The following is a 12,655-nucleotide window of genomic DNA, read 5'->3' as shown; positions in this document are numbered from 1 at the left end:
TTCAAGAGTTATATTCCAAGACGTGGATTGTCGACCGTAGCAAGGTTCTTATGACAGATTGTTACGAAGCATTGACAACTTTTCCAAAAATTGGATTTTGGAAAAATTTCCGAGATACGGATTATCGCTTCATCGTGGCAACATTTCCTAGGATGGATTGTTACGTGGCATTGACAACTTTCCCTAAATCAGATTGTCGTACATCATTCAAGAGTTGTGTTGGCAACTATTCCTAAAGAAGAGAGGATTGTCATCACCCCCAAGGCATCAACACAGCAAATATTCAAGCAAAGCACTGAAGATGGCTACAAGTAGTCACCTTCGACGATGTTCCCGAGGTACTGTGGAGGATTGTCATAAACAATCGAGGATAACTATAAGCAGTGATCTTCGACGATGGCGTTCACGAGGCAATGTGGAGGTCGTCACAACAAAAATGCAGCAACAAAATTGGTTACTCTAGAGACGTTGCCCGACGGTGCAAGATATGCGTTTCTTAACTCTTTTATCTGTTCAACTAACGCTAGTTTGCAAGTATCAACGTTACAAGAATGATTTAGGATTGCAGAACGTTCTGAATCATTCTCCGTCCCTATCGCTACTATGACTTTCGTTTTCGAAACTTGCATTTCTCCAAACTCAGTCAAAGTGGGAGCTTCTGTAGACACCCAAATGTGTCTCCCCAAAAACCAAACCCAGTGATGAATACCTTTCACGTCACTTGATTATCAAACGAGGTGAAATGTGAAAAGTCTTGGGATGCGATTGTTTTTATTAAAATATCTCTCTTTCTGTTTTTGAAAACATTTCTTTTATTACTCTATTTATAAAAATAGCCGGTCTAATTTATTCTAGTCCATGATAAGGTTCCAATAATAGTTTAATTGGATCGGGCCCGAAAAGAGCTTTCCAACGATATATTATAAGCCCAATTCCGATGAGTAATGAGGAAGTTATGGTAAAAATACTAAATTGGGCTCGAAATGAATTTTATAAGCGGCCCGATGATCTAGAGGAGGGACTATTATTTGTTATTCTTAAAGTTGTTAGGATTGATTTTAATCTTCTGGAATATTTAGAAGGTTCTTTTAATTCTAATGGAATTAGGATTGATAATTATTATTATTATTTTAAAGAGTTTTATTTGGAATAAAATAAGTGTTTTATGATAAACCTGATTTTAATTTGATAAACGCAGAATTTGTTGCTTAAATCATATTAAGCAGAGGATTCAGCATGCAAAGCGCGTCTTGTTTCTGACTCAACGCAAGACGACAAGCCTGTCGCCTGGCGCTAACAGTTGTCGCCTGCCTCTAATGCCTATCGTCTGGCGCTAACTCCTATCGTTCGACGACAGGAGGTATTTTATTCCGTATAGAACTTGAAGTATTTTTTATTGTTTTCGGACTATTTTTCTATAATTAGGGGTCGTATCTCCCCGTTTTCATTCACCAACAATCACCAATCATCTATTCTATTCTCTCTTTAAGCTAGAGGCTTATTCTCTCTCTATTCTTTTTCTAAACCTTCCGTCTTACAAAATACCGCATACATTAGCTCTAGACACGCCTAGCCAAGTTCGAAGTTGCCTTCGCCTTAGACGTAAAAGGTTTATAATTTCTGAGGGTTTGGTCCCAAATCCTTATTTCAATTATTTAATTTATTTTTTAATATTTTCCTTGAAGTTACTAAAGCGTGTATTTTGTTATTAGAAAGAGATACGAGGCATCTAAGTAAGTAATTTAATTGTTATTCTTTTGATATAGAAATCATGCTTTAATTATTTTGATTCCTAGTATCATGTTAGGATGTCTTTATGATTCCTAGTATCATGTTTAGGGTAATAATTAACATTTCTAATATCATGTATGTTTCTAGTATCATGTTTAGGTTGCTTCCTATTCTTTCTTATATCATGTTAGTATCATGTTAGGGATAAAGCTTTGATCTTGAATGATTAGTGACATGCTAGGATTTGTTACTAATCTTGTTAGTATCATGCCTAGGATCTTGCTAATATTATTATGTTTTATTGAGATTATTATGATTAATGACTGTTGTTATTATTGTTGCTTGATATTATTATTGTTATTGCTTGATCATGCCCTCTCTTGCAGGATTAAAGGGAATTTGTACTTGTAACCACGGTTAATAAGATAATTAATAATCTTGTTTAGGTTAATATGATTATAATTCAAGTGATCGCCAATAATAGTTTTGTTTGTGTATTAATATTCAACCTACATAGATTAAACAGGTTTAAGGAAAATCTATTGATTGTATGTTAGTCAGAAAGCGCACATGAATATGAGAAGAATAAAGTAGAGGCCTATTATTAGGGCAAGTTCAATCTCTTTTAGGTTGGATTTGTACCTTCATCCTCGAATATCCAGTCATGGTTCCAGACCACTATGGAGTTAGCGATCTCATGGATCGTGAAGGGGTGTAACCTTCACCATGTGAACGATTTACAAGTTCCTAAAACTTGTTGGCGACTCTTTTACTCTAGCTTCCTTCCCTTTGGACGCCATCATACTTAATTGTATGATCATAGTGGGGCTCAAGTGTGGGATGCTTGAAATATTCCCTACAAAAGGGCACGCCATGCTTTGAGGCTCCTGGCTTCACAGAATGTGCTCATTAGGGGAGAACTCCATAAGAGGACTGCACTAGGGAGAAACTTGTTGTGCATAACTAAGAAAGACGCATACATAACCATAGAAAACCTTCATGCCGGGATATACGAAACGCATATGAATGCTAAGATGTTAGTCCAAAAGATTCAACGACAAGGTTATTATTATACTACCATGGAGAGAGATTGTCACGAATATGTCAAGAAATGTATGAAGGGCCAAATCTACGCAAATTTACAGCACGTTCCACCATCGCTTCTCTACACTAACACTTCTCTGTGGCCTTTCTCTACTTGGGAAATCGACATCATTGGGAAGATAACGCCACCAGGACAAGGAGGACACGAGTTCATCCTTGTAGCAATTGACTACTTCACCAAGTGGGTCGAAGCTGCTTCCTATGCTAAGCTCACGGCAAAACATGTAGCTCAATTCATCGAGAAAAAACATCATATGCCGCTATGGTGTACCTCATGAAATGATCAGTGATTACGGGACGCATTTCCAAGCCGAGTGCGTAGAACTATTGCAGAAATATCATATCAAACACCACAGATCATTGCCCTATAGACCACAAACAAATGGTGCGGTAGAATCGGCCAATAAGAATGTAAACACTATCATCAAAAAGATGGTACGGAAAATTACAAGGATTGGCCAAGCAAGCTGCATTTCGCTCTTTGGGGTTATTGAACTTCTGTTCGTACATCAACGGGGGCTACCCCCTTCTCTTTAGTCTATGGATTTGAAGTCGTACAACCAATAGAGCTTGAAATCCCTTCTCTACGAATCGCGTTGGAAAGCCAACTAGATGAAGTCGACTGGATTAGAGCGAGATATGATGAACTAGTCTTACTTGACAGAAAATGTTTGGCAGCTTTGCATCATGTCCAAACCTACCAAAAGCGTATGGCACGACACTTCTATGAAAAAGTCAAGATTAGGAATATCAAAGAAGGCGATTTAGTGCTTAAGGCACTTCGCAAGAATGTGTTAGATCCAAGAGGAAAATTTAGACCAAACTGGTCAAGTCCGTACATTGTCAAGTCCATTTTATCTGGCAGAGTGGCATAATTAGTAGACATGGATGGCAATGGTTTCTATAATTTAACCAATTTGGATCAACTTAAGAAATTTTTATGCTTAACTGCATGGGTTCAAAACCCATTAGAGTTACGTTTGTCCTGACTCCTTTTATAGATACGTAAGCAACCCCTCAAGGGGCCCGACCACTTTAAAAATAAAATCCCTTCTTCTTCAACGAAACTACAGCATACAAAACAGTTGAATGTGAAAAATCTAAGAAATTTGCACAGCAGCAGGCACCGCGCCACGATAGACTCCACCGCGATGCGACACCAGAACCGTGTGACGGTGCTGCCCATCGTCGCACGGCAGACTTATTTGTCGCTTGGGCCCACTAAATTGTCGCCTCTCTATCATAGTGATCATTGCCGGTCTTATTTCAAAATCATTTGCCGATGTTGTAGGTGGAGCAATCCCACTCTCAAATCTATATGCACCGGGAATCCCCAATTCCTTCAATGCCACTCTCGGATTTTCTCCCATTCTTGCTTGTTCCTCTTGTTGTGGTTCTTCTTCACTTGAAATGCTAGGGCTCAAAGATCGTCTAGCACCCCTTAACCTTGCAATAGTTCTCTCAATTTCCGGATCAAATGGCACTAGTGAATGACCACGTGCTCTATGCATAAAATCTCAAAAGAAATGTTTAGTAGCACGGCTACAAGTGTAGCCTAAAAGAAAATCTTCTTGTATTTTCAATTAAAGGTAAAATAGACTCAACAACTATAACAAAGAACCAATATCACTCCCCGGAAATGGCGCCAATTTTGACAAGAGGAAAATGTAGGTCGTTATCTACCTCTCCCTAAAGCCAAACCTAATTTGTAAACACTCGACCAACCTGATACAAGTATATGGTAAGTCAAGGGTCGAACCCAAAGGAATGAGTAGGAACGATGCTACAGCCTATGTCAAGCTAATTTGAAGAATATAAATGGTTGTGGTTGGTAACTAAAATGTCAAGAAACTAGACAAATCGAAGAATTCAATATGCTAAACACTAGGGATATAGGTTCCACATGCAAGCTCAATGATTATGCTAATTTATAGATCACTCAATCGATTCAACATCACAAGGGACAAACAATAGTTGCAATCAAAGGAATCCAAAAGCTATCTCCTATAAGCCAAGCTAGGGTTCACTATGAATGGCTAACAAGGAAAATCACAATCAAATTCAATCAATTAAAGCAATTCTCAAATCAAGGGTTCATGTCATTGAAATTTGCAATGCAATCTAGATTAATCTTATAGATTGATCACTCCTAGTTTAATTAATTACATGCACAACTATGTCAACCAATTTAATTGCAACAATCCAATCAATTTAGTATCATCAACTAGCAAAAATCATCAATCAAGCATGCTTCCCCTTCTCCCTAACAAGTAATCTACTCACTAATCATGGAGAAATTAAGAACAAAACAAATTCAATCAAATTCATATTCATTTAAAGCTTAATCAAAAGAAAATCAATCAATCAACAAATTCTAGAGTAAGGAATGTAATCTCAATCAAAATTCAAGAAACTAGAAAGAATTGCATTAAAAGTAAATCAAAGGAAAGAAATCTTACAAACTTTCATTGAATTGAAGAAGGAATTTCAAGATCCAATTGAAATCTAAGATCAAATTCAAGTACAAACAAGTAAATCTTAAGCTTCTCTCTCTACTTTCTCTCTCTACTATTTTTGGAAAATTATTTCTAAAGTACAAAAGTTCAGTCGTCCTAAAAAAAAGAAAGTTATAAGCTATAAATAGAAAAATCGAGAGAAGGAGGCTGCACAGGGCCGTGCGCAAGCACCCACCAACCGCGCGCGTGCACAGCTGGGTCTGCGCGCACGCACCCCTGTGTCGCGTGCGCGCACCCCTATGTGGTGCACGAGGCCTTGGCTCCTTCGCTTTGCTTGATCAAACTCCGCGCTCCCGAGCATCCCCATCATCAGTGCACTAGAGATGATGCCCGCGAGCAAGGCAGTCCCAAAATGAGCAAATTGACTTGATTATTCACCTACAAAACACAAATAAAACAAAGAGAGAAAGCATAACAAAATAAAACAAAAACTAAAACTATGAATTATCAACTAAAAATATGAAAAACTCGTAAAAACTAATCGAGAACCAAAGTGAATTATAAAAATGGAAAATCAAATAAAACTAAGAAAATTATATGAAAATGATGAAAGAAAATAAATAAAATGAACTTAAATCTTATTCTTTTGAGCACCATAAACGACACTCATCAAATTCCCCCAAGCTAAACTTTTGCTCGTCCTCGAGCAAAAAAAAATCAAACCCAAGGGAAAATGATGACACTATTCAAGCACAGTAAGAAACAAGAAAACTAGAGAAGATGGGAATATACACTAACTCACTTTCGTAGGAATCACGGTCAATTTTAGCAACTAAAGACAAGCCATTTAAACCCCTAGATCGCCCTAGAGGACGAGTGATGCTCTCGTAAAGGTTTCCAAAGAGGTTAACTTATAACTCTTTTTATTAAAAGGGAGGCAAAGCATAAGAAAAGAAAAGAGAAAGTTTAAAACCTTGAAAAGAAAAGAAATGCTTATACAATGGACTTTTGCACATGATCAAAGCACGAAGGATATCAAACTTTCTAAAACAACAATGGTAAGCACATTTTAAGATATCAAGGGTTGATTGAAACATATGGCATGCTAAGCGTAGAGAACTAATGAGGCGCAATCCACTTTCATCCCAACCAATCTAACCGCGTTCTCCCTAATGGCTTCAAATCTTCCCTTAGTAAGCGTCTCTATGGTTCCTCAAAGGAACCGGAAAAGAATAGAATTTGAGGGTTCTCGACATCTTAACCTTGCATCCCTTTTCCTTAGGCTTTAACTCATAATGCCCTCCCTCGGTATATGACTCAACCACTAGGTCGAAAGGACTTTCCCAAAGGTTGTAATGTAAGGACAAAAGGTTAGGGGTAGGCCTAGGTGATGAAGCAAAGATTGGCCAAACCTCGACACCAAAACCAAGAAGTCACCAAACAAAAACAAACTAATACCCCCAAGCTTATTCAAAGCTATATCCACAAGCATATATACAAAAAGCGTAAACGCTTCTCCCCCAAGCTAAAAGGAAGCATTGTCCTCAATGCTTGAAAATGGAAAAGAATCACATCAATCTGTTCTTTGAATTTTCTCATTTTCACTTTCTTTATTTTTTTTGTAATGTGCATTTTATCTAAGCAATTGTCCTCGCCTCTTTTAACTTTGGACGGCTTTTTCGATTTTGCATTTATTATGTCCTTGCCTTTTTTTAACTTTTGAAGGCTTTTTCATATATTCATTTGCCATTATTCACAATATATACAAAAGACGAGCTTGCTTACAAATAAAACCAATATCCAACTTTATAGACCACAAACTCCAAAAAATGACCATTTGCTTCACAAAAACCAAAAATGGAACAAAAAGAAACAAAAGGCTCAAAATGCTAAAGATGTGGCTTGAAAAGAAGGGGAAAGGCTCAAATGGTTAGCAAGATGGCAAATGTAAACCCAATGAACTAAAAAGAAAAAAAAAAGAAAATCCTAGAAATGAAAAATTACCACCCCTGCCTTTGTCCTTTCTAGTTGGTTTGGTCTCGTGTTTGAGAATTATGAGTCAAGATTCTAGATTAGGTATGCAAAGGTTAAGGATCCACGCCGCACAATCAAAAATGATGAAGGCTTGAAAAATAAAAATCCTCACACGGTTGTAGCAAAAACTTACTAAAGTTGTCAAATCCACCAAAGGAAGCAACTCTGTCTTACCACAAACCAAAAGAATCCGGCTTCAAGGCCCCAAAAGGTCTAAACCGCTACCTTAGCATACCCTATCCTAGAGTCAACCAAAAATACTCTCAAGCCGTGCAAACCATTGTTTTTAGGAAGAAAAATAGCCAATGTGCAAGTTCAAGTGGTACTAAGTCCAAAGTAAAAGCAAAAAGATGAAGAAAGAAAAGCAATGCCTCAAAAACATTTTATTCATATTTGCAAAAAAAAGTTTTTTTTTTTTAAAGGAAAGGACTAAAAACAAAATAATGAGAGCAAGGGATAAAAAAGAAAAGAAAAGAATAAGAAAAAGAGAAAAGGAAATCATGAAGGAAAAAACATAACCAAAAGAAAAAGAAAAAGAAGAAAAGGGAAATGAAGTGAAAAATAGAAAAGTAAAGGAGAAGTAGAAAGTAACAAGGAAGTAATGCTAACACACATAAATCCCAATCAACAAACAAGTGAACAATCGGCCACAACGCCAATGCTCCCAAACACACTAGGGTGTTAAAAAGCAAACAACCTCGAACCATTCAACTTCTCCTAGAACTAATCCTAGACTAAGCAACCAAGAAAAGAAAAAGAAGAGAAATAGAAAGATCTCACCGGGCGCCAAAGCTATTGTACATTAAACAAGGCGAAAGAGCACCTTTACGAATCGTCGAAATCCAAAGCATAAGCAATAGAGCAAGGTGAGAAATAAAAAAAAACAAATAAAAAAAAACTATATACAAAGAAAATTGTTAGTAACTTCAATGCAAAAGAAAAGAAGAAAAGAGAAAATAAAATGCATGAAAATAAAGAAAAAGCAAGTAATAATAGCAACAGGAATAGGATCAAATGAGTATAGGAAGCATAATCATTAGACTGAAGCAATATCAGGAGACAAGATATCCAACAATCATCATCAAGAATCATCATATCAGAGACACAGAGAAACACAGTGGACAACGATCAGCGAAACAAACAACAAAAACCAATAACCGGGTAGAGAAATCAGCAGAAGGACAACATCATCATCATAAAACCAAAAGACACATAGATCAATACCAGAAGCATATGAGACAAGGAATGAACTACAAAAGCAAGGGGGGAAACGGTGAAGTACAGAAACAACCGACATAAAGCACCCCCAAGCTTAAAATGGACTACCCCCCTAACTCTAAACCTAAAGACATATAGGCAACAGAGAAACAACATATAAATCACATAAGAAGGGGGGTAGCCATGGTAGTATCACTCCGCACTATGGTAAGGGGTAGAATAAGAACTCCCCTCACCGGTCTCCATCATATGACTAGAGCTAGCCATATCGCTCACCTTCATGGGAGCCTTACCTCTTAACATACCTTCCCTCCTAGCTCTATCAACCTCAAAATAATGAGACCAATCATCTAAGACCGGCTCACCCGACCTACCCCACCTACCAAAAGTCTCGGGGTCCGGAAAGGGCGAAGGATTAGCCGGATCATATGTATAATCACAACCACCGGGTCGCCGATAATCGTAAGTGGCCGGAGTGGTGCCTATGATAGAACTAGGATGAACATGAGGGCCCTCCCAATAAGGGAAGCAAGGCCTAGGACCAATGGTAGGATCAAAAGGCTCCCATTGAGGGATAGGTCCTTGTTGGACCAGGAGATACAGGTAATTCACATAGGGCTCGATCTCCCCCCTCCGAACATGTAAATCGTATAATTGATTTGTATGATAGTCATAACCAAGATAAGGGTTTTACATCGAAGGCATAGAATATAACACATTAGCAATAGAATCAAGCCTAGCATGAATGGTTGACAAATCAAAATTAGAAGGAGTAGGAGAGGGGGAAGGAATAGGCGTACCTCCCGGTTCAACCGGGGGAGGAGTTTGAACATTCGATGAGAAGGCATTGGGTGAGCGGCCTCTTGTATGGTTCGTCCTTCGTCGAATATAAGGATCAATATCTCGCACCGGAGGCCTCCAAGACAAGGAATCTTTCTCTTTTGGTCGGGTAGTTGCCTCTTTGCATGGGATTAAGAACCATTCTTTAATCCGGGAAACTTTCCAAATGAAAACATCATCCTTTCTAGTACGATCGAGGAACTTTTGGTTCACAAGGGCGGAGATGTTGAGGAAATGAGAAGAAGATTTTTCTCGAGGATCGATAATTGGGGGAAGCTCATTTAACAAAGTCTTATAGTCGTCATTGATGCAAAGAGCTAGGATAGAAATCATCCCTCCTAATTGGATGCTCCCCGATAAGCTAACTCCATCACGGATATCCAAAACTCGATTGATCAAATGCTCCATGAAATCCACTAGCTCAATCTCAAAGTCGTTTTGGTCGGCTATCCACAACCAAAAAAGCTCTTCTCGGGAGATAGCTCCCAAAGAGTCCTTGGAGCAAAGAGCGTAAGTGAGGATACGGTTGAAATACCGCATAGCCGAATGAATCATGGAAGCGGTCTTGGAATTTTGAGGCTCATACTTTTATTTCCTCCGAGATACTTGAGGAATTTTCACCCGGTTCTCGGACTACTTCAAGAGAAGAAAGAAATTCATAGGTCACCCTAGCATAAGTAGGGGCGCTCAAATCCAAAAACTCTAAAAGATCAAGGCCCTTTGCAAGAAGGCGAACGTCTTCATCTATTCCGAGAAATTTAGTTGTTGCTTGATCGTAAAATCTTGTTGGTCGTAGTTTCCTCTTGGATAAACGCTTGAAGCGATCCCAATGTGATTCTTTAGAAAATTCAATGTCGAATGTTTCTTCTACCTCGGGTGGAGGTGGAACAACATGCCTAGATTTGCTTGAACTTGATCTTGCCCGCTTCTTTTGACGGATTGGAGCCATCTACAAGAAGGAAAACAACTCATGAGCAAATCTTTACATTTGTCATATTTCAATAATAAGCATAAGTAATTGCTCAAGAATCAAGCATAAATGCAATTATCTCAAAATAGAAGCAAGAGATGGCTACATATGAACAATGCCATTAATATAGAATCATGAATTTGAAGCAAGTAGGCATGGATTAAAGGCAAAATTGAACACAAGAGACCAAATCATGAATCGAATTGAGCAAAATAATCTCAAACATTGAATTATCAAAGCAATAAAACCATCATAAAGAATACCCATGAGAGAGAAAATGACCAACAATGGTAATTCAAGTATTCAATCAAATTATACAAATTCATCATGAAAAAGCTTCAATTCAACACTTAATGACATCATTCAACACAAATTATAAGTTAAAAGAACTAACAATAGAGTTTTACCATGAAAGCAAAAACAAGGGTTTCAAGCTTGAACAATGAGGAAGAAGATAACTAGAAAATAAGAAATTATACCTCAATGAAGCCTTGAATTACTTGCAAATTGCCCAAAATGAAGATTTAAGAATAAATAGAACACCCAAAGACAAGTTCCAAACCTCAACACAAAGCTTCAAGATTTCAAAAAAAAACCAAAATTTTCAAAATTGGGTTCGAAAATCTGAGTTTTTTTGGTTAAATTCGAAAATGTGATGTGTTTAATTGAAATTTGATGTTAAAATGAAAATAAAAGAGGTGAAGTTGGTTTGATTTTGCAAGAGAAATAATAGGGATTGATGAGTGAATGAAGTTGGGAAAAATGGGGCAAAATCGGGGAGAGAGAAAGGAGAAATAAGGGGTGCGCTTTGGGGTAAAAAGGGAGGCATGAACGCACCTGGCTGCAGCGGCTGGTGCGTGCGCGTAGAACCTGGTGCGTGCACACCAGCTGGAGCATGCTAGGGGGAGATTTTCGCATGAAATCACCGACCCCTATGGTGCGTGCGCGCGGTATCATGGTGCGTGCGCACCACATGCAACTCGGGGGGGATGAATTTCTCGACCAAATGCTAAAAATTTGCTGACCCCTGTGGTGCGCGCCCGCAGGTAGGGGGTGCACGCGCACCATAGGATGATCGAACTTTGTTCAAATTTCGACAAGATTTTAGCGAAAGGCTAGGGAAGAGAAAGAAAAATACCCTTGAATATGCTTTCGTGTTTGCATTCTCATCGGCGCTATCGAGTGTCATGATCAAGTACTAAAAAATTTCACAAAAAATAATCCAAAATTTACTCGAACGTGAATATAAAAATCAATGAAAATGCAAACACGATAACATATTACCCCAACGAACTCCTTCACCTAAGCTTAACCAAACCTCATGAAATCTTGTAGTAACACCAAAATTGTTGGAAATTTTCTTCGATCCAATCTCATGGTACCTAAAGTCAAGAGAACAAACAGAAATAAAGAGAAATAAGAAAAGTTCTCAAGGATAAAAGAAATATAGAAAATCGTAAAATCAAAAGAAAAAGTTTAGAAAACCGAGTTGCCTCCCGGGTAGAGCTTGTTTAACGTCACAGCTCGACGTCCTCCACCAATTAAGGTGGTTGTCAGAGAAGCAATGAGTGAACAAGGCCAACAAAAGCACCATCGAAATACTTCTTGAGACGATGGCCATTGACCTTAAACGGAGAAGAAGAATCCATCGTTGAGACCTCTACAACACCACTTGGAAAGACATTCTTGACCAAATAGGGACCGCTCCATCTTAACATGAGCTTTCCGGGAAACAACTTCATTTTTGAATTGTAGAGAAGAACCTTATCGCCAACACAAAAATCTTTCTTCTTAATAAGCTTGTCATGTGTTTTCTTGGAACGAGCCTTGTACACACTAGAACAATCATAGGCATCAAGCCGAAGCTCCTCTAGCTCATGAAGATCTAACCACCTTTTCTCCCCTACACTTGCCAAGTCAAAATTTATCTTCTTGATTGCCCACAAAGCACGGTGTTCAATTTCAACTGGGAGATGGCTTGACTTGCCATAGACTAGGCGGTATGGAGTGGTACCTATGGGGGTCTTGAAAGCCGTTCGATAGGCCCAAAGAGCATCATCCAACTTATCCGACCAATCCTTTCGATTTCTCACAACCGTCTTTTCAAGGATGAGCTTGATTTGAAGATTAGAGACTTCCACTTGACCGCTCGATTGGGGATGATATGGGAGGCCAAATCTTTGATGGACTCCATGCTTCATTAACATCTTTTGAAAGGCATGGTGAATAAAATGAGAACCGTTGTCGCTTATCACCGCCTTTGGTACCCCTAATCTTGGAAAGATTATCTTCTTAAACAACT

This window comes from Chenopodium album, chromosome 11 (genome assembly GCF_948465745.1).
Source record: "Chenopodium album chromosome 11, dcCheAlbu1.1, whole genome shotgun sequence".
Taxonomy (NCBI): domain Eukaryota; kingdom Viridiplantae; phylum Streptophyta; class Magnoliopsida; order Caryophyllales; family Amaranthaceae; genus Chenopodium; species Chenopodium album.
Note: the sequence above shows the minus strand (reverse complement) of the source record.